The sequence below is a fragment of the Oryctolagus cuniculus genome, chromosome 6 (assembly GCF_051225735.1).
Source record: "Oryctolagus cuniculus isolate XC-2025 breed Fujian yellow rabbit chromosome 6, ASM5122573v1, whole genome shotgun sequence".
In the NCBI taxonomy this organism is placed as follows: Eukaryota; Metazoa; Chordata; class Mammalia; order Lagomorpha; family Leporidae; genus Oryctolagus; species Oryctolagus cuniculus.
In genome coordinates this window covers 15093305-15115260 of record NC_142872.1, presented here as the reverse complement: position 1 = coordinate 15115260, position 21956 = coordinate 15093305, and the positions used below count along the sequence as shown (strand labels likewise).

General features: G+C 42.4%; 1 long non-coding RNA gene across 18 annotated transcripts in view; it reads left to right on the top strand.

Moving 5' to 3' along the window:
- The window catches only part of LOC103347857 (uncharacterized), a 148764-nt gene that overhangs the window by 45555 nt on the left and 81253 nt on the right, over positions 1-21956 (top strand). For 10 of the 18 annotated variants that reach the window (XR_016235239.1, XR_016235241.1, XR_016235254.1 and 7 more), the window contains one exon: positions 15156-15254. The exons of 3 other annotated variants lie outside the window; for them this stretch is intronic. This is a non-coding gene — a long non-coding RNA (uncharacterized LOC103347857). Of the gene's footprint in view, positions 1-9516; positions 9581-15155; positions 15255-21956 lie in introns of all 18 variants that reach the window. 5 more of the 18 variants (XR_016235247.1, XR_016235245.1, XR_016235249.1 and 2 more) reach the window with 1 other exon arrangement.

The window sequence follows — 21956 nt, the reverse complement described above, 5'->3', positions numbered from 1 at the left end:
TATGTTACTTAATAAGTGCTTATTGCTGGGATGAAGCGTGGTTGAAGGGTTTCTTGAGCTTAGTTGTGTACAATTACAACTTCTTTGCTCAATGATCACTCCTTTAGACTCACTCCCAAAGAGAATTTACAAATTAATTTATAAATTTCATAGGCCTCATTTTCAGTGTAAATAAAGATGTAGGTTTTGTCCCTTCTGTGAATTTTCTGTATTTTCTAGGTCAAATATTTGAATCTATGTTGCCTGTGGTTTACTCTGTAGCCTGGGTTCTTATTGCCACATTGTCCGGAATGCTCTGAGATTCAAGACTCTAAAGGGTTTCGATAGCACAAAGCATCTTACACTCCACTTGCCAGGATTACTCGCAGGGGGCTGGCTGCTCTGAGAACAGCCTTTGTTTCAAACTAGGACTGTGGGCTCCACTATGCAAAGTCTCCAGATGGGAGCTGCTGTCCGAAGAGCGTTGGATTCAGTCTTCCGTGGCTCAAAGAGACGAAAGAGTAGGAATTTAGAACCTAATTTATCAAGTTAATATTCCAAGAGGAGCTCACTTTACAAATCTCTGTCTCCTAGGTCAAGGTCTCAAATTCTTAACCCTGTTGTCCAGGATACCGTTGTAAGTGCAAACATCATTTCTGGTGTGGTTATTCTTAATAATTAAAATCTCTTAGGAAACTCCAGTGACCTCGTTGCGGCCCTGAACTTTGCTTTCCCCTCTCTTGTCCTGTCCCCTTTTGTATCTCAGTAGGGACGCCCATTGTATCTTTCAATTCCCACTTCAACAATGGCTCGGATTTTACAGGGCCCGCCAAATAACAAAAGTGACCGCAGTCCTGAAAGTACCCTAGATTTTCACAATTATCTGCTTATGGATGCCAGGTTTAAAAAAAAAAACAAAACCATTCAGCAGAGCTTATTTATGTCCAATTTGCGTTCGAGTTTTAAGAATTTTCTGCCCTGCTCTGCTGGTCTGTTTGCAGTATGTGATAGAAAGTCAGATAGTTAACTCGAGAGGATCATGTGTTTTTAACACAAGGTCTCACACTGTTTGTAAATTCCATGCACATTTCTTACAGTAGGAAAACCTACCAGTGACTTTCTCTATCAGTTCTCTGTGTTTTTTGCATTCACTTGAGCAGATAACAGAGTAAGTGTATTTTGGAAGGAAGAAAGAATTCTTAAGCATGTGTGCTTTTCTGAAGGTGCTATGGAAAATGATATTAAGTATTTCAATTTTGCTGGGCTTTGGCAAAAATAAATCACACTTTTAGTCACGGTCTGTGTCTCTACAATAGTTTTATATATTGAAGTGTGAGTGAACTTGATTTATTTCTCCTGTGTCCATTCAGATTATTCCACCCTATTAGTATTTATGTCAGCGAGGTGGGAGAGTGTTTTATACCTGGGCCCCACACTCTGTGCAGATTCCAGTTTTATTGTGGGTCTGTTAAAAGGTCACTGTAACCTCTTTGTAAAATGAAGAGCATAAAGACGTGGCACTGTGCTGTCACTTTACCAACACACATCGGTAAGCAGTCAGCCGGGCTTCGGGTTGGAATAACCTTGTGTAAGGAAAGCTGTCCCGACACAGAGGATGACATGATGAATAATCAAAATAATTCTGAGCTGCAAACCTAATCCTACAGGAAGTGCGATGATGGAGAGTCCAGGGCAAAAACCACATGATAATTCCTACGCAGAAAACAATTTGTGCTGGATTTGCCGCCTCCTGCGTGGTACCATGCTGAGTAATAGCCTCTGGCTCACGAGGCCCTGGGGTTACAGCCAAACATTGATTATTTGTCAGATAATGCTATCAGACTTACAAAGACATCCCCAGTGCTCCTGCAAGGAAATAAATGACTCGAGCACGCTTTTTTTTGGGTCGGGGGGGAATGGACAAGATTCACGGCAATAAATGCTCTCTGAATTCACAGTAGGTCAAATATGAACCATTTTTAATAAAACTCCAAAGCCATGGCCAAGATGATTCAGATGGAATTTGCTTGCAAGCAAGACATGGATTTTGCATTTCAGAATAGGGACAGCCAGGACTTGAAATCAGTGGGGCAGGTGCCCTGTGCCTGGTGTCTGGATTACATGAGCTCATCCAAGTCTTTCAGCAGCTGTGAAGGGGAGTAGATACTGTTCCACAATGCAGAAGGAAAAAGTGAGATGTAGAGGGGTTGGATGACCTGTTCAAGGTCACCTATAAGTAAGAAATGTATCTGCAGAGTCTACATTTGGCCATCAAAACTCGTGGGAAGGCAGGTTGAAAAGGTGGCTTATTTGGGTTGCTTCTGGCATACTTGGTACACAATGGAATAAACCCCATTATGATTTTTGATATGATTTATTTATTTATTTTTGCCTGTTGGAAGATATGGTGGCGCTTAGGACACGAGGAACTTGGACCCTGGTTTCATGAAGTATTTCCCTATGTCCGGAGCATTTGTTCCTGGTTTATTGGGGCATTTACTCCTCTAGAACATTTTCCTTTTTCCGCTTTTCATGACAAAGCTCTTGGTGGGGGGCAGGGTGGTCTTCCACAGTTGGGGGCTCCGCTTTCATTCTCAGGGATTTAGAGTCAGGTCTGAGCTGTGAGCTTTTCCCATGCCACTGTTCACTTCAGGGGAAGGTTGTTTTCCATGTTCACACAGGACTAGGAAATTAGTAATGCTTTGTAAAAAAAAAAAATTAAATAGGGGTGGGGATGTGGCCTCATGGTTAAGACCCTGGTTGAGATAAGCTGCTTCCTATAGCTGAATGCCAGGGTTTGATGGCCAGCTCAGGCTCCGACCCCAGCCTCCTGACAGAGTGATGGCTCCAGTGAGGGATTTCCTGCCACCCACATGGGAGACCTGGCTTGAGTTCCCTGCTTGCTTCTGGCTTCCGCCAGCCCACTTCTGGTCCCTGCAGGCCTTTGGAGAGTGAACCAGTGGATGGGGGGAGCTTGCTAACGCTTTATCTTTCTCCCCTCGCCCTTTATTTTTCTCTGCCTCTCAAAAAGAAAATTTAAAAATGAAATGAAAAAAAAAAAAGCCTTCTACAAATGGGTCCTTAATAGCAAGCTGGATGACTGTTGACAGTAGACTCTTTGGTCTCTTCAAAGGGTTTGGAATTGCCATCAATCAGAAGCAAGGTACAGTGAGCATCAGAGCTTGCCCTCACTGCGCTGTAAGAGCAGAGTGAAGGACACTTATTCCCCTCTAAGCCTTAGAAGGCTGCCTTCTGGGCTGTGTACTTCATGTTCCCTCGGCTTAACAAGATTTACACAGTCCTAGCTCACTTATTAAATGCTTCAAAGGCATTTTAAGGCAATGATCTTCAAAAGTAAAATGTACGTCTTGGCCATCAGTCTGAAGCCTGCTACATAGCGTTCACCCATTTAAGTGTGCGTGCTGAGTTGGAAGGAAATGATTCGATCTTGATACTTTCTCAAGTTCTCATTTCTCCTCTGTGGTTTGAATTCCTTTTATTGAACCCCTCTCTCTCCCGTTCTGGTAAAATCATGATGTTTAATAGTCTTATTGAGTGAATTTGGAAATTAGTGAGTATTGGATTTTCAGTGCAGATTAGGCAGGGTGGGTAACAGGTACAGAGAAGGAGAGGTAGAAATGATCATAGAAGAGTCTAGAAAGAGGTGATGGGAGAGTTGTGTAGACTTGAGAGTAGAGTTAAATCCCACCAGTTGTGTCTCCCCCCGACACACCCCTGCAGCGTGTGTAGAGGTGGCAGGAGTTAATTCCCCAGGGCTGGTGTTGTCACTGAAGTGGGTTAAGCCACCACTGGCGATGTGTGCATCCTGTATCAGAGCTGCTGGTGCAGTCCCAGGTATCCTTCGTTCTGTCCAGCTGCTTGCTAGTGTGCCTGAGAGGCAGCACATAATCACCCAAGGGCTTGGGTCCCTGCCATCTACAGGTGAGACCAGGATGGAGATCTTGATTGCTGGCTTTGGCCTGGCCTAGACCTGGCTGTTGGGGCCATTTGGGGAGTGATCCAGAGAATACAAGGACTCTCTCTGTCACTCTTCCTTTCAAATGAATGGATGAATGAGAGAATTATGAGTGTGGAGAGAGAACAAATGAACATCCTGTGGACAGTAACCTGCAAATAAGCAGCTCTGAGATAGAAGGGCAGTGAATCTAGTGCAAAGAACGCTTCTTTAAAGGGGGATGTTCACACAGCCCCTTAGGCGTTCAGATCTGGCTGAAAAACCCATAAGAGCATTTCAGGCATGGAAAGCCAAGACGCTGTGGCAAAAAATGACCTACATGAAAGGTCTCTGTGAGTGAGATCCCAGTGGAAGGAAGGGGCCATCAAAGAAGGAGATACCTTTCTCTGTAGGGAGGAGAGAACTTCCACTTTGATTACGGCCTTGTCTAAATAAGGTCAGCGTCTGTGAACTCAAGAGGCTTCCATAGCCTTGGTGGCTCATGACAAGAGCATCGGGTGATTACTGACGTCATAAATAAGAGTGTCAATTGTTAAATCAACAATGGGAGTCACTGTGCACATGCTCCCCACATAGGATCTCTGTCCTTAATGTGTTTTACTATGAGAGTTAACGATAAAACTACTAGTCTGTTGAAATCTTCGCTTAATATATACTAAGTTGATCTTCTGTAACTCAGGGGGCTTCCATAGCCTTGGCAGCTCATGACAAGAGCCTAGGGTGATTACTGATGCCATAAACAAGAGTGTCAATTGTTAAATCAACAACAGGAGTCACTGTGCACTTGCTCACTATGTAGGACCTCTGTCCTTGATAAGTTGTACTACGAGAATTAACGGTAAAACTAGTACTCAAACAGTACTTTATGTGACTGTGTGGGTGAAACTGTTGAAATCCTTACCTAGTATAGAGTTGATCTTCTCTATATAAAGATAATTAAAAATGAATCTTAATGAAGAATGGGATGGGAGAGGGAGTAGGAGGTGGGATGGTTTGTTGGTGGCAGGGCAGGTTAGGGAGGAAGAACCGCTATATTCCAAAAGTTGTACCTGCGAAATTTATATTTATTAAATAAAAGCTTTCTTAACAAATGTATTCACTAAGCTCCTTGAAACACCACATTCTCACAACCCACACTTCAGAAAAGCCTTCACTGGAGTCCTACTTCATTTTCTACCAAACAGATGAAAGAATTTACATGAGTTCAAAGACCTTTTAAAACACTGAGCTAAAGAGACAGAGGGCAAAGGAAAGAATGGGCCACAGAGAAGGGAATTGTCTCTCACTTGGCAACCACACTTTCCCAGTTCTGGTTCATTCTGCTGTGAAGAGAAATGTTTTGCAGAGATGAAACATTACCTAGACAGTGGGAAGGGAGAGGCCCAGGACAGGGACAATTTGCCTACATTTAGCTCTATTAATATCATTAGGCCAGAGAGCCGGGGACACGGCGGCTGGAAGGGAGAGATGGAGTAACCGACACTTTATCTCCTGTTGCCAAGGACTACATGATGAACTCTGCAGTGACCCAAATTTATTACAGAACAGCGCTCGCGCTGCTGGATCAAGCACTCGGCTGCAATTACAGCACATTAGGCCGAGGAACAAATCTCGAGGGGAAATGTCTAGTCTTTTAATCAAGGAGCAGGGAGGACAGGGTGCAGAAAGATCGCCCTGTGAGAGGTATCTGTGTCTGCATCATCGCTGTCCGGACCACCCCTCAGTACCTGTGCGTCCATATCTGACAGCAATCCTAGAACGTGCTTGTATGATACACAGGAGTCATGCAGGTCCAGTGCTCTCCCTGTCTTATTCTTTGCTCTGTAACAACTCATTTTTTCATATATAATATAATATATATATTTATATATTCGTGTGTGTGTGATTCAAGAATCTAGCTGTTGAAGGAAATTACTTGAAATAAAATTGGCACTCAGGGGTTGGCACTGTGATATAGTAGGCTAAGTCCCTGCCTGCAGGGTTGGCATCCCCTCTGAGGGCCAGTTGTAGTCCTGGCTGCTCCTCTTTTGATCCAGCTCTCTGCTTTTGGCTTGGGAAAGCAGTGAAAGATGGCCCAAGTCCTTGGGCCTCTGCAATTGCATGGGAGACACTGAGTAAGTTCCTGGCTTCAGATCTGCTGAGCCCTGGCCGTTTCGGCCATTTGAGGAGCGAACTAGTGGATGAATGACCTCTCTCTCTCTGTCTTTCCCTTTCTCTGTCTTTCTGTAACTCTACCTCTCAAGTAAATAAATAAAAAAATCTTAAAGGGGGGAGCACTCAGATGGATGATTTTTCATATGGTACCTCAGTCTGTGTTCATTTGTGTAAGAAGTGTTCCGTTATTTTCTTTAGTTGAAGACACCATTAATGTCTTTTATAGGAGCAGTGAGCAACCATTTCATACAGTTCTCTGATTCTCTGAAATACCTCCCAAGAAAGATTGAAGCATGACAAATTCGAACCACAAATAAATCAAGTGTATGTAGGTTAGCGAAGCTTAATCCAGACACAGTCAAGCAGTGGGGAGAGGAAAGCAAAGAGAAAGAGGCAATAAGAAGGGAAAGTGAAGACTGGAAGAAAGATGGAGATCGGGTCTGTGCTCACCAGGCGGTGTGAGATACTTGCCTCTCTGTTGTCCTCGTGTGCGTGTTACAAATCGCATAAGGCTTATGCAGTTTAGTATGGTGCAACTGTTCGTGTAGGCATCACAGTGTGAAAGAGAACATTTCAGTTATCTTAAAGTTACAGTTGCAGTAATAATCCTGTAGATAGCATTTGAGAACTCGGGGGTACCCGCGTCACAGTAAAGGCATCTGCTGTCTCAAAGAGCTGGCTCCAGTAATTTTTATGTGGAAGACTCAGATTTACACTTTGAGTAGAATGCTGACAAGGCATGTCCAGGGCGCTGTGAACAGCTAGACTCTCAGAGACTCCTGTGGCAAACACCGTGTCTTTTTGGTGAATACTCATTGGTAAACTTCATGGGCTACGTTATGTAAACGTGGGGTTTACGTTGTTCTTCCGAGAGCTTGTCCGTCTCCCACGTTCATGCAATGTGCCCTGGGCAGACACAAGCACATTGGCATGGATGTTGAAAGGTCCCGCTTCTCACTGGCATCGCACTGCTCAGCCCTCTGAGATGCAGCTGGGGACTTGGGGCCGGCACATTCTCCAGATGTCAGTAGTAGGATTTTAAGCCCTTAAGCAAATGAACCTCCATCAATAAGCCTCTGCTCCGCAGTATGGATTTCCACTTCTTGGACCTGCAATCAGAGGGAATTTAAGACTCCCAATTTGGTCAATTTTTACTACCCATTGTGCATGTCTGACTTTGTGAGGTACTAAACAATATATTGACAAATTAGATCAGTGGAACACCGTTTTAGTAGTAGGAAGATTGGTTCTTTCTATAATTTATAAGCTCACCTTTCTGGCGTCACCCTTTCTGGACTGTTGAATAAAGGCACAGCGAGGTGCAAGGGAAAATGCTGGAAGAAAATGAGATGTCAGAGAGGTGAGCAAGTCAGGGCTGAGGAGAGAACCTAAAATGCACAATAGATTTTTCAAAGTAAGATCTATGACAGAATAAAGAAGGTCTGCAGAGAGCATGAAATTAAATAAGATGGACTAACAGAGATGGAGAGGAGGCTGCGGAGCCAGCAGCAGGGAGACACTTGTCTGATAGCCGTGGAAGTGAGAACTGGAGACAGGGCTATCACAGTAGAAAGAGAAAGACAAATGAAGCAATAGAAAAAGACACATATATACAAGTCTCCCTGAATAGTCTCCCAAGAACAGCAGCTAAGCCAGGAAGCAGTCACCAGTATTTACCAGCTGGAAAAGATGCTATCATTATTTAGTGTTTTGTTTTTTTTTTTTCTTTTCAGAGTGCTTTCTATGCACTTATTATTTTATCATATAGCTGTTATTTTATTTTTCTCAAGTGCAAACCCACGAGGGAGCCATCCACGTCATTCTCCATAGTTGAGGAATCTGAGGCACAGTCAGAAATGAGTTTTCCTAAAGTAAAAATTAGAAGCTAGTGCTACTGTAGAGGTTGTGCATGCAATTGCTCTGATTTTTGTTCAACAACAGTCAGCATTCATTTCCTAAGCAAATGTTTCACTGTGTTACTACCTTCCTTTTCAAGAAAGTCTATGGTCACCATAAAGCATCAAAATCCTTGCATCTGCCCCACCCCTACCCCGCCTCCAACTGTTACGGATTCCTTACAAGGTCTTGTTGGATAACTTGCTACATACTAGATGCTACTTATTTATACTTAGACTGCAAGTGGCAGTAGTACTTAGGAGAGGAATTCTGGGCACAGCTCGGGAACAGCTCTGCTTGCACTGTATTGAGATTTGATGCCACGTTGGTTTGTGGTCAGTTTAATTCTGACCGAGCAACTACGGGAAGGATTCATCCAGAGACTCTGGGAACTAGAAATGCCTAAATCCCCTCGCTCTGGGAAGTGGCCACCAGTGATGAAGGCATTGCTGGGAATTCTGGTCTTGGAATTTCCCTCTAGGAGTAGCCCAAGGAGGACTGCTTCAGAGATGGACCCAGGAGAGATGCCTGCAGGAATAACAGCGCAGCAAATTGTGTCTGTGGTCTGGTCAGTTTGTCTCCAAACCACTAGAAGTAAATGAAATGCAATCAGCTGGGTTAAAATCTTGTTTTCCAAACCTCATATGCCTGAAGGTTTCGTTTACTTGTGCATCCCCTGTCATTTAAAACTATGTCTAAAAACCTAATCAATCCCAAAACTCTATCATGGGTATACAATTCTTGCACCCATAGATACTGCCCTTTGTCTTTTGATTGAATTGGCAAATGACCTCTGGCTTCAGAAATCTCACATAATACTCTTTTCAAATTCGGTCAGTTACAGAATCTGAATGGTTGTACCTGCTGTTCTCTTTTAAAGATTTGTTTATTTGAAAGTCAGAGTGAAAGAAGTAGACCAAGAGAGTTCTTCCATCCAGTGGTTCACTCCTCAAATGGCCACAATGGCCTGGGGCTGAGCAGGCTAAAGCTGGGAGCCTGAATCTCCATTTTAATCTCCCATGTGGGTAGCAGGGGCCCAAGCACTTGGGCCATCTTCTGCTGCCTTTTCAGATACATGAGCAGGGAACTGGATAGGAAGTGGAATGGCTAGGACTCAAACCGGCACCCATAGGGGACTGTAGGTGGTGGCTTAATATGTGGTTTGACAATGCCAACCTAGTTTGATTTCTTTACTGTAGCTGTGTTCCCATTCTTTTCTGCTCCCACCACAAGTGTTCTATCTGAAGTTATTAACCTCCATTGAGACTATTAACAATGTATATACCTTGCCTGCTCTCCCTACTTAGTCCCTCCTTATTCGATGTTATGTGACATACTCCAACCAAGCATGTTGTAAATAGACTGAGTGAGTACTCTATGATGATTCAGCTACTTTTAAACAGTTATTCTCTGAAGTTCTACATCAGATAATAAAAAATTTCAGTCCTGGCCCTTTCTACACTTCTAATATTAGCTTTCACTTCATTTTTCTTCTTACCGGGTGCCGTAAGCTTGAGGGGTCCCACATCCACACCATGTGCGACATGGAAACTGCCCCTGAAGTTGTGCTGAACTGTGAGTACAGATTCTTCCTCATCATTCCACTTACTTGTCAGTGTCTACCCAGACCCAAGCCTACCCTGATCCCCACTGTGGAAATCGGATAGAGCCAACAGGTGACTCTCAAGTCAGCTCCTCCTTAAAGCTTTCCCAGATTGTTTTTATGTTCTTTTTGCCCAAGAGGGACTGTTCATTCTTCCTCTGCTATACAGCAAATAACCTATGGCTAAGGCATTGGATGATCTAGACTTTCTTCAAGGTGGAGTCTAAAGTTACCATACTTTGGAAGAAAAGGCAAGGGAATATGTTCAAATTGTGTTTCCATAGCAAGTGTACTACTTTTACTCACTATGTGAATTTTTAGGGCAAGTTTGGGGGATCAGTAGAGATTATGTGAAGGCTGAAGCCTACCATAACACCCATTCATAGTACCAAGCATGTTTCATACTTTAGGCTAACTAGAAGGTATAGAACACGTACGGAAGCCCTTTCCAGAATTGGAATGAGATTTTCCCTTTTATTCCTCACACAAAGTAGCAGAATATAATGCCCAGTAAGTTATGTAGTTAGTGTTTGTTGAAAATAGAAAATAAACTTTGAGCAAATATTGAAAGTGCTAAGGTTCTAAAACATTAACATGATGTGAAGCGTTAATCTCAACCAAGGTTTTCGCCAAGGGAATCTTAAATCTGTTTTCTATTTTATTCTCTATTTTATCCTGAGATAGTCGTTCTCTAGCTCACCCAAGTCTTCCATTTCATTTTAGGACATTAATAAAAGCTGACCATACCTAAAATTTCTTAGCCAGGTTTCCCAATGTTTTTAGAACTACATTTTATTTCCTGGCTAGACAATGAGATGGCTGGAATGGAGAGACTCTTCTTTATTTTGTAGTTCATTCCAGAGTAAATATGGGTGGAGACATACCGCAAGCCAATTTTAATTCATGTTTAATCAGTTTTTTGTCTTAATTCTTTTGATATTTTCTTGTGCTGTTTACAGATAAGCCTCAAGGTGTTGTAATATAGAACCATCCTGAAGTTAGTTTGCAGTCTTCCTGCCACAATCTATAGTGTGGTTTTTGGGCTGGAATGATATTCTCAAGTCAGTATTAAATATTATATACTTGATTTAAATATTCATGAAAAATAATCTCCATAAATATTTTCTGTCACCAGTTGGGAAATTTTGAATTTTCCAGAGTATTTACATTCAGAAAAATTATTTTTTCTGTTTTTCATGGGAGATAAAAAATCTAGAGTCTTTTTACAAATAATACTAATAGCTGCCTAAGTTAACAGCATGGAAAAATGAGAAAATGTTGCTTCAGTCAAGCATCTGTCCAGCCCGGTTGTCTTGGGAAATCCCGCCTGAAGCCAGTACAAGGAGTTGCTGTGTCTCATCCCAGCTCAGGAAATGGATCAACAGGTAAAGCCAGATTGAATGTGCAGTTAGAAGATTTGGCTGAAATCAGGCTGCAGATGAGGCACGGGTCTTTGAGATCTTAGTCTTGAGGAAGTAAGCACAGGACTCCAGAATGGTAAAATGCCAGGTTCTGGCTCCTCTTCGTCATTCACTTCCCACTAAGCCATGGGAGTGTTCCCACGCTGGGTCTGTCTTAACTGGGGCAGAAGGTAAAAGCATAGTCTGGAGATGGAACTGTAGTTGATTGTTTTTGCCTGCTTGGTCCATGCAGTTTGAAGCCCCATTGTTGATCTTCAATCCCTTCCTTTGCAAATAGACTCACCGCATGCTGAGTTGTGATCAGAGAGCGTCCTGTGGTACGCACACTCACCCCCATCCTGCAAGTGTCTGTCTGCACCCGAGTCCCTGAGCTCCTCTTTAGCTATGGTAATAGGTAAAAAATCCTACCCGACAAAACCTACCTCTGTCTCACCGACTCGTTGTTGTCTTGCCATCCTGGTAGGGCCTAACCTTGTGTGTTTGTCACTCTTATTCCTGGAAAGTGGAGGTTTTGGCCACTGGCCCAATAGTCCCTCTCTGTTTCGTGTCTCTTGGTTATATTTTCTTCATTGTACTTAAGCACTGTTTAAAACTGCCTGGTTAGTTTATTATTCCTTGACCACCTTCCTCCAACTAAAATGTCCGTACCATGAGTGCGTGGCTCTCTTGGCTTGTTCTTTCTTCTACCTCCAGTGCCTGCAGCATGGCTCAGGAACTGTTCAGGAAATGAATAAACCCTCCAGTAGGAAGATAGCCAACATGCATGCTGACTTTCTGCCTGGCATTTGAGTATTCATGCTGTAGATTCCTTAGGGAACTCGGTTGCTTCATGGACTGGTGGTGCTAACAGCTGTGTGAACACTGCCTGGGAAGGGTGGGACCCTGAGGTGCCCAGACAGATCATCAAACATCTACCTTCCATGGAGCCTCAGCCAACTTGGGGGGGGGGGGTTTGTGCCAGGTTCCTCCTCGTTAGGAACTGTCTGGTTCAGGGTCAGTAGTGAAAGGGCACTGATACCACCACGTGCCCTTCTGTTACCAAGAGTGCGATGGTTAATTGTTCAGTACTCTGTCCCTCCGAGCCAGGCATGGCTTCCCATTCGTATTATTTCAGTTCGTCAATACCAGTTGATCTAAAGGGATCGCTGTGTCATTCCTGAGCTAATGCAACCTCTAACTGAATGTAAAAAGCCGTTGCAACTGATGGCTCAGCACCTACTCAAGCAGTATTCCCAAGACGGAGCAGATGGCTTCACTCTAAACATTGTGAATAATAGGCAGTTTTAGGAAGCTTTCCTACCCTCGACCATGAATCTTCCCACACATACATGTGTCCTCGTTTTGCCCTCTGGACTGGTGAAGAATAAAAATGATTCTTCATTTATCAAAGTTAGTTTTTTCAAAGAATGTATTCATTTATTTTAGCAATAGAGTTACAGAGAGAGGGAGAGAGAGACAGAAAGGTCCTCCATCCGGTGCTTCACCTCCCAGTTGGTTGCAACGGCTGGAGCTGCACCAATCCAAAGTCAAGGGCCAGGAGGTTCTTCCTGGTCTCCCATGTGGGTGCAGGGGCCCAAGCACTTGGGCCACCTTGCACTGCTTTCCCAGGCCATCAGCAGGGGGCTGGATTGGAATAGGAGCAGCTGAGACACAGACTGGTGCCCTGTGGGATGCCATTGCCATATATGGAAGATTAGCCTGCTACACCACAGCACCGGCCTCTATCAAAATTATTTTGATGCTAACTAATAATTCGAGCTGACATTTATTAAGTCCTTAATAAATTTGAGAGGCATTGTCATAGTACTGGAAAGACCTCATTGAATCCTGGAACAAGCCACATCATCACTATTTGCTGATAAAGAAACTGAAATCCCAGGGAGTCATATTACTCATCTGCTTTTTCCTGTCTGGTGCATTGTCCTATCTGGATTCCAAGCTTTCTCTTGCTGCCTTATGATTATTTGTATACATATTTCTTACCTTATTAGGTTGTAACTCTTCACTGTTGCATGTGACATCATCATAACAATGCCCAAGGCTTGCTGTTTATTGGAAGTATACAACAATAAATTAAGCAAGGAATTTCAGCTCATTTAAGTTGAGGGAAAAACCCACTAATTTCATTAATTTATTCTAGATAACAAGAATGTGAGTCCAGGATGGGGAAAAACCATGCAGGTGTGCTCTCTGAGCCAAGGTATCTTTGAAATATCATGGATAATTGGAAAGGTGCCAGAATATGAAAAAGGGACATCTGAGGACCCAGGCAAAAATTTTAAAAGATGTAAAGAAGTTTCAGACTATGGAGCCTGGTATAGATAGCTCAGAAATAACTCAGAATGTTTTTATCAGGCAGTTGATGAATTCTTAACAAACACTGTCTATATCTAGAACCTACTGTCAGTTCACTAAGAACAACTTAGGCTAAGTCAAGCTTACCCTCTCTTTTTGGGGTGCGGAATGGAAGGAATTATTACCAGAATATTAAATCAACAGGAATTTCGATATACATGTGATATAGCTTTGCGTAGCCACTTATTTTATAGTATATTTTTAAAGTAAAGTTGCTTATTACATAGTAATACACCTCAGATAGGTTGCCTCAAATAAACAGTACCTAAAAGAGGACCAGCTATGCCTTGGGAAACATGGGATGTGGCGACATGGAAAGAATTTTATATTTGTCAAGAGATAGAGATTCTGTCATTTACAGATGATGTGACCATGAATAAAGTACTCACCTGCTCTGTGTCTGTGTTTCCATCCCGCCTCGGAGGGGTTGTTGCAGGACTAAATGAGATGTGTGAAATCATTTACTGAACTCTATGCACTGTACCATGTAGCATAAAGCTTACCTAAGGGTCATCATTAGTGAAGACCGAGTTCAGTGTCCTTGGCTTTGACCTCTGCAGCAAACACCTTGCAGCGGGGTGGTGAAGGCACACCTGCTGTGACTGAAGATGAGGCTCTTAGGGAAGAAAAAGCTCAATGAGAAAGGAGTAAAATCAAGACCTCAAATAATTTCAGTAGTCTGTTTGAGGAAACCAGATGGAAAATTAATAGGAAGAATTTCTGTGTTCTTCATTTAGATAAATAATCGTAGATATATAAAGTATGTATGACATGCCAACCATTTTTTGAAAGTATACCAGCATTAGAACCCAGAGTGTGGGCTGGCGCCGCGGCTCACTAGGCTAATCCTCTGCCTTGTGGCGCCGGCACACCGGGTTCTAGTCCCGGTCGGGGCGCCGGATTCTGTCCCGGTTGCCCCTCTTCCAGGCCAGCTCTCTGCTGTGGCCAGGGAGTGCAGTGGAGGATGGCCCAAGTGCTTGGGCCCTGCACCCTATGGGAGACCAGGAGAAGCACCTGGCTCCTGCCATCAGATCAGCGCAGTGTGCCGGCCGCGGCAGCCATTGGAGGGTGAACCAATGGCAAAAGCAAGACTTTTCTCTCTGTCTCTCTCTCACTGTCCACTCTTCCTGTCAAAAAAAAAAAAAAAAAAGAACCCAGAGTGTGATATGGCCTTTAATAACATAATCATGTTGAAATTTTAATTGACGGTTTTATTTACATCTGCCTCCTTGGATGATAGATGGAAGGTCTCCAAAGGACAGAGGTGGTGTCTTTGTGGGTGCCCACGCCTACCATAGCTTCTAGGAGATGTTCATGTTTGAGTTGGTTAACTCTTGTAACTCCTAAAGGTCTCAGTCACCCAGTCTCTGCAGTAAGTCACATTAAAAATATCAAAGCCTAGCAAAGAAACATACTTAAAGTGTAGTTTATATGTAGCTTTCTGTGTCTCAACTGCACTTAAAAGAAGTCATTTGTGATCCTTGTCAATCACTTCAAAATGTCATTACTCTCCTCCCAAATTCTTACACAACCCAAACAGCTGTTCACCACGTTCTTAAACACTGTATTTCCAAAGCCTAAGAACTATTTTTCTCCTTAATTCCTGTCATTATGCTCTTGCTCTGCTGTGATAGTACTTCCTTTCTGTCAATTAATCTCATGATTGATGGGGGAGCAAAAAGACTGAACACTGTTGGGATTTTTCTTAGGGAATTACAGGAAAGAATGTGTCCGTATAATAAATTAAAATTTGTTTATTGTTTGCGTGCAGCCCAACCCAGTGAAATTGTTCTGGATGATGGCAGACGAGCAGCATCCATTTCGTAGGACAGTGTGGCTCCTTTGTCCTGCGCTGGCTGTCACATGTGGCGTGAGTACCTGGGTTTTGAACACCTGATCTGAGAGGGATGTTGACAATGAAGTTAACACGTGAAATAGGGCATCGAGAATTGCGAGGGGTCTGACGCCCTGCCCTACAAGGATGGAGATACTGGACTAGCAGAAGCAAAGAGGAGGTGAAATGTGGGCTCTCGTTTCTGCTGTAGTCCTGTAGACAGAATGAGTTTTCAAGCACAACTGATACGTGGGAGAGATAGGGACATTTTTGAAAGGTTATTCGGGGGGAAATTTCTTTGCAATGTGCTTTGTGAGCACCTCTCCATGGAGAGGAGCTTGTGCAGTGTAAGGCATGCTTCTCTGGTATGGGTGGGCAGTTAGAACATGGAAGTCATGGTGACTGTTGACAGATGACTCATGGAGTGGAACATAGAGGAAACTTGAGAAACTGGGTCAAGTTCAAAATGCTAAGGGGTTGACAAGTCCTTAATAGCTTGAACTCGGTCGTTGTCAGGTCCAACTATGTGTGGCCCATGAGATCAAGGAAACTGGAAATACCTTCCCTCGTCTCAAAAACATGATTTGATTTGCTTGGCTAAAATATCTCAGTAAGAATTTCATTTGTTCACAACAAGATTCATGGGTTCCTAAAGTCAAATGTAGGTTTTTTTTTTTTGTTTTTTTTTTTTTTTTTTAACAGGCAGAGTGGACAATGAGAGAGACAGAGAGAAAGGTCTTGCTTTTACCGTTGGTTCACCCTCCAATGGCCGCCGCAGCCGGCGCGCTGCGGCTGGCGCACCGCGCTGATCCGAAGGCAGGAGCCAGGTACTTATCCTGGCCTCCCATGAGGTGCAGGGCCCAAGCACTTGGGCCATCCTCCACTGCACTCCCAGGCCACAGCAGAGAGCTGGCCTGGAAGAGGGGCCACTGGGACAGAATCCGGTGCCCCGACTAGGACTAGAACCCGGTGTGCTGGAGCCGCTAGGCTGAGGATTAGCCTAGTGAGTGAGCTGCGGCGCCGGCCTCAAATGTAGTTTTGAAAACAATTTTGATTGGCATAGAGAAGGAGAGAGATCTGCCATGCACTGGCTCCCTCCTGAAATGCTGGCAACATCTGGGCCAGGCCAACACCAGGAGCCCAGAACTCAATCTTTAAGTCCCAAGTGCTTGAATCGGTACTTGCCTCCCAATGTACACATTAGCTGGGAGCTGGGATTGGAGTTGAAACTTGAACCCAGGCGCTTCAGTATGGGATGCGGGCATCCCACGCGGCGTCTTATCCACTGAGCCAAACACTTGCCCCGCGTACAAATGTTTTTGCAGAAGAAAATCCCACTACTATTAAGCATTTTTGCCTTATTTTAAGGAGATTCAGATCATTATGTTTTAGAGAAGAGCATGAAATAAATAGGCAGACTCATAAGGCAGAAGGAAGACTGCATATTATGAAGCAAAAATGGGGTGACTGAGACTTGGGGTGCTAGCATGAATCAGCCTATCAGCTCTCTGTGCCTTCGGGGCCAGGACTGTGTATGGAGCTTTTACATGAGTTGATGTAGATTTGAATTTCCCAGTGTATACGCCAAAAAGAATACCAAAGGTGGTCATAAGGTCAAATTACGTTTGTCCTTGTTGCAGCACGTAGGTTTTCCAGTCTGGTAGCTAGGTTGGGCTCCAGGTTTCCTCCATGAATCACCTCTGTAGGAAAGGCAAGTGGGCGGCTCGTGCTTAGTAACCTTCATGGATTTCACGTTTCCTGGAATACACTGTGGGAAACACTGCTTCTTGAACTTCATAGAAATATAAATCAGCTGGAGGGCTTGAGCTAACAGTTACCACATTTCCTCTGAAAAGAACTCAAGAAGAAATTGGATTTCTGTGGAAGGCTCATGTTTGTGGGATTCTTTGTTCACCATAATTTGGCCCAATCCTTGTCTAATGACCTTCTCGAAGCAGAACTGTACAGGACTGAAAGACACATCTCTTTACATTGACATCTTGTTTATTTTAATACATGCCAGTTGTTGTTCCACTTTTGATGCATTCTGATTGTTATCCCTTTGAACTTCTGCCCTGAGGCAATTTAATCATGATTGGTTCAATTGTGTAAATCCAATAAACAAATCTGGGCCCAGATCCCCTGGAGGTATTATGCTGACATTTCTCTGGGTGTGTTTACAAAGCCCTTTTACCCAGTATTAGAACCATAGCCTTTCCCGTGTTCTTGTCTTCAGAGAAACCTACCACATTATAGAAAAACCTCTCCAACCACTCCAGCCTTTTCCTTCCTAAAAAGAACGTGCGATTTGACTGTCTGGCATCTTCAATTTCCTGCATTTTTACCTTAAAAACAGTCTCCGCGAAGGCATGGCTCCAAGGAATCCGTTGGTAAAACTGCACCCAGCCCTTACATGGAAATAAAACCAGCAGCCTTTTTTTTTTTTTTTTTTTTTTTTAATGACGCTTTTTCTTGAGGGTCATTTCCAAGGCTTTCACCATGTCTGTAGCAGCAGCCTATCCTAGAGAGAGATTCACAGCTACCTTGAAATAGGCTCGTTTAAGTCAAGGGTAAAGATGTTCTTTTTCTTTGTTCAGTTGAAGCTACTACCCCTGACCAAATGCTAAGTACAGCTCAGAATTGGTCTTCCACAATAGACATGCAAATGAGATGACAATGGAGTTATTATGCACACCCTGGAGTGTTATAAAAGCACAATTTGGGAGCTATATCTAAGATGTGCCTCTCCCCCTCTCTTCCCTAGGAATTGTAAATATAGGTGGGAGATGTTATATTATTAATTAAGAAACTTGAGGAAATTATCATTTTAATAGCCCTTGTCTTCCTTTTGAAAGGGAGAAAAACGAGCCACTTATGTGAACATAATTTCATTTCTCCAAGCTGTTTAGATAGTTATTTTCATGTGGAATGTTTACATCAGCTTGTAAACTGATATGTAAGAACTTAAGTTAAAATGTTTCCACTCCATATACTAATGTTTAGCTCTGGTATTCATCCAAGAATTGGGTCCCTCACAATGACAGCATCTGTTTTTGTTTGGTTAATTTTATAATCTCAGATGTTTCCATAAATCCTGAATTAAAGAGAAAACTGCTGGGACCCATTTGTGTGGGTAGGCTACATGTAATAGGATACCATCACTGTGCAAGGATGTTTTTGCTTTTTTTTTCCCCCTCTCTGTCTCTATCTTGCTATTATAGAGATCGCATTTCAGCAAATGCTTCCATCCCTTAACTAGAAAGGCGATGCTCTTCAGAAAATGGTCCATTCTGTCTTGTTTCAGTGGGATTATCATGTTTGGAATGGAGGCCATTGTCACCTTTGAGTAGATGGGAACAAATGAGTTGGTCACTGTTGGCTCTGTTGTAAAATTTTCTACAGGGCTCCTAGATGTTTCTGTTTCTTTAGATTAACTCAATGTGCATTGACAAATGCTATTACAGTAATAAAAAAATAGGAGCCGGTGCACAGGATGCCCAGGGCTACAGACCTTTATGTGGGATTTGAAGAAAAATAGTGGAAATGAAAATGTGAAAAGCTGTAAAAACACGGACATTCTGTGCCCTTTGTATCACCAGTCACATTGCCACAAAGAATAATCAGGAACTCACATAGTCTCCTTACACATTTGTATGCTGACACCCTAGTCATAAAGAAAGGAGCTCTTTTTATTCTTTATTTGCCTCAAGATTGTATCTGAATTCTAGAAAGGCATAAAGCTCATGGGAAATGTTCATTGTTTGAAAAGCCCATTAGCTTCTCAATTGTTGGGTCAAGACAGTACCTGGAGTTTTTAAGAACTTGAATATTTATTTGGTCAGTGTCAGGATATATTGTTTAAAAAAGTCTAATTTCTCCTAAAGACTGTGGAATCACAAAGATATCATTGTCAATTGTTATTCTCTAGTACAGTTCTCTGAATTCTGCTCATTTGTGGATGAAAGATTTGGGGACTGTACTGCAGGATTGATATTTTTAATTGAAGGCTAAAAAGCCTGCTAGGTCTATCTCTCAGATCATAATAATTTTTCCCAATAAAATGAAGTTATTTATCTAATTTTCATTTAAAAGACAATTGAACTTTTTCAAAATGGTTCTGGTTCTTTTATAAAAATTAATTGATGGCATTCATTTAAGTCTAACTTCTGAATTTTTAATTTTGGAACTAATTTTATGTGCTTTGGAGAACATAGCTTTTTCTTTATTGAGAAATGTAATATAATTTCATTTATCATTGTAGCTCTGAGGGATGTCCTTAAAATAATAAGTTATCCTTTATTAAGCTTTCTCTTACAAGATATTTGAATTTTGGTTATTTTAGATAAAAACTTGGTATTTATTTAAAGGAAGCTTTTCCTTTTAAGGTTTACTGATGTATTTGAAAGAGTGACAGAAGAAGGGAGGGAGAGAGGGAAGGAGAGTCAGACACAGAGGAATTGTCTACCTGTTGGTTTCTTCCTCAAATGGCTTTAGCAACCGGAGCTGGGCTATGTTGACAAAAAAAGCCAGAAATTCCATCTGGGTGTCCTATGTAGGTGACAGGAACTCAGATACTTAAGCCATCATGCACTGTTGTCCAGGCATATTAGCAGTGAGCTGGATTGAAAGTGCAGTAGCTGGGACTTGAATTGCTACTCTGATACGGGGTGCCAGCATGGCAAGTAGAGGCAGAACTACCGTGCCACAGCTCATGTTCCTTAGAGTGAACTTTGCCATCACTTCTTCTTGGTGGACATTGTGGAGAAAAGTGTGGAATGTACTGCAGAAGAAAGAAGTGAGTCTGACTCAGTGATACTGCAGGAACAGGAAGGGATGGTGTGATAGACAGGGCACCCTCGGGTCTGAGATACTTAGTACCTCTGAGCCCCTAGCAGGGATGGTGATAGCAGTGTGGAGGCAGAGCTGTGGAGATGATGGAAAGTCTAGTGCAGCGTGCCCGGCATGGTACCTGACATCAATGCTAAAACCACACAGGCACACACACACCATGTTAGAAACAAATGAGTTATTACTGTTTTTAAAAATTTATTATGTACTACATCCCAGGCATAGTTTTAGGATCTGGGGGAGTTTCTCTGCTTTCATTTTAGTTATAGCATTTTTTTTTCAAAAACAAAATTTGAATTAGGTTGATCTCTATTCATAATTTTTTTTGCTTTTTAAAATTTTATTTAAGGTATAACAAATTTCCTGTATTTCATGTATGCAGATTTAGGAATGCAGTGATACTTCTCACTGCAGCCTCCCTCCTGCCCACACTCCCACATTTCCTCCTCCTTCCTCTCCTAATCCCTTTCTTAATTTTTATAGTCGTCTACTTTCATATTACTCTATACTCATAAGATTAATCCTACACTGAGTAAAGAGTTCCACAAATGGTGAGAAGAGAAAACACCACTGTTCAGGGCTATAAACAATCATCGAAGCTTGAAATCTCAATTTCACTCCTCTACATTACATTTTTGGTACTCTGTTAGCAATCACAGATGAGAGAACACGTGGCATTTGTCTTTGGGGATTGGCTTACACCCTTAAGTATAATGGTTTCCAGTTATGCCCATTATACTGTAAATGACAAGATTTCAGTCTTTTTTCTGGCTGAGTAGTATTCAATAGTGTGTGTGTGTGTGTGTGTGTGTGTGTCATATTTTCTGTATCCAGTCATCATTGATGGACATCTGGGTTGATTCCATATCTTAGCTGTTGGGAATGGAACTACAATTAACCTGAAGGTACAGATCACTCTTTGTTACACTGATTTCATTTCCCTTGGATACATTTCCATTGTCGGATTGCTAGGTCATATGGTATATCTATTTTCAGCTTGCTGAGGTATTTCCAAACTGTCTTCCACAATGGATGCACCAGTTTATGTTCCCAACAAAAGTGGATTAGGGCATGGTTTTCCACATACCCTCACCTGCATTTTGTTGTTGATTTCTATATGAAAGCTATCCTTATTGGGGCGAGGTGAACCACACGGTCATCCTGAGCATTTTTCATACGTCTGTTGAGCATGAGGATGTCCTCTTTTGAAAAATGCCCATTCAAGTCCTTTGCCCATTTCTTAACTGGATTTCTTGTTTTGTCATTGAGTTTCTTGAGCTCTTGATAGATTCTGGATATCAGTCTTTGATCAGTTTCATAGTTTGCAAATATTTTCTCCCATTCTGTTGGTTGACTCTTCACTTTGCTGAGTGTTTATTTTGTGTGCAGAAGATTCTCTACTTGTTATAATCCCATTGGTCAATTTTGACTTTAATTGCCTGTGCTTCCAAGGTATTTTCCAAGAAGTCTTTGCCTATGCCAGTGTTTTTCAGCATTTCCATGATGTTGTCCTCTAGTACTTTGAGAGTTTCAGGTTGTAGATTTGAATCCTTGATCCATTTTGATTTGATTTTTGTACAAGGTATAAGGTAGGCATCTTGCTTTATACTTCTACATATGGAAACCCAATTTGCCCAGTACTGTTTGTTGAAGAGACTGTGTTTTCTCCAGTGATTGATTTTAGATGCTTCACCAAATATTAGTTGGTTATAGATTCATGGATTGATTTCTGAAGTTTCTGTTTTGTTTCCTTGGTTGACGTGTCTATTTCTTTGCCAGTTACCAGCTGTTTTCATTATAGCTGCCCTGTAGTATGTCTTGAGATCTGGTACTGTGATGCCTTCAGCTTTGCTTTTGTTGTTTAAGATTGCTTTAGCTATTCAGGGTCTC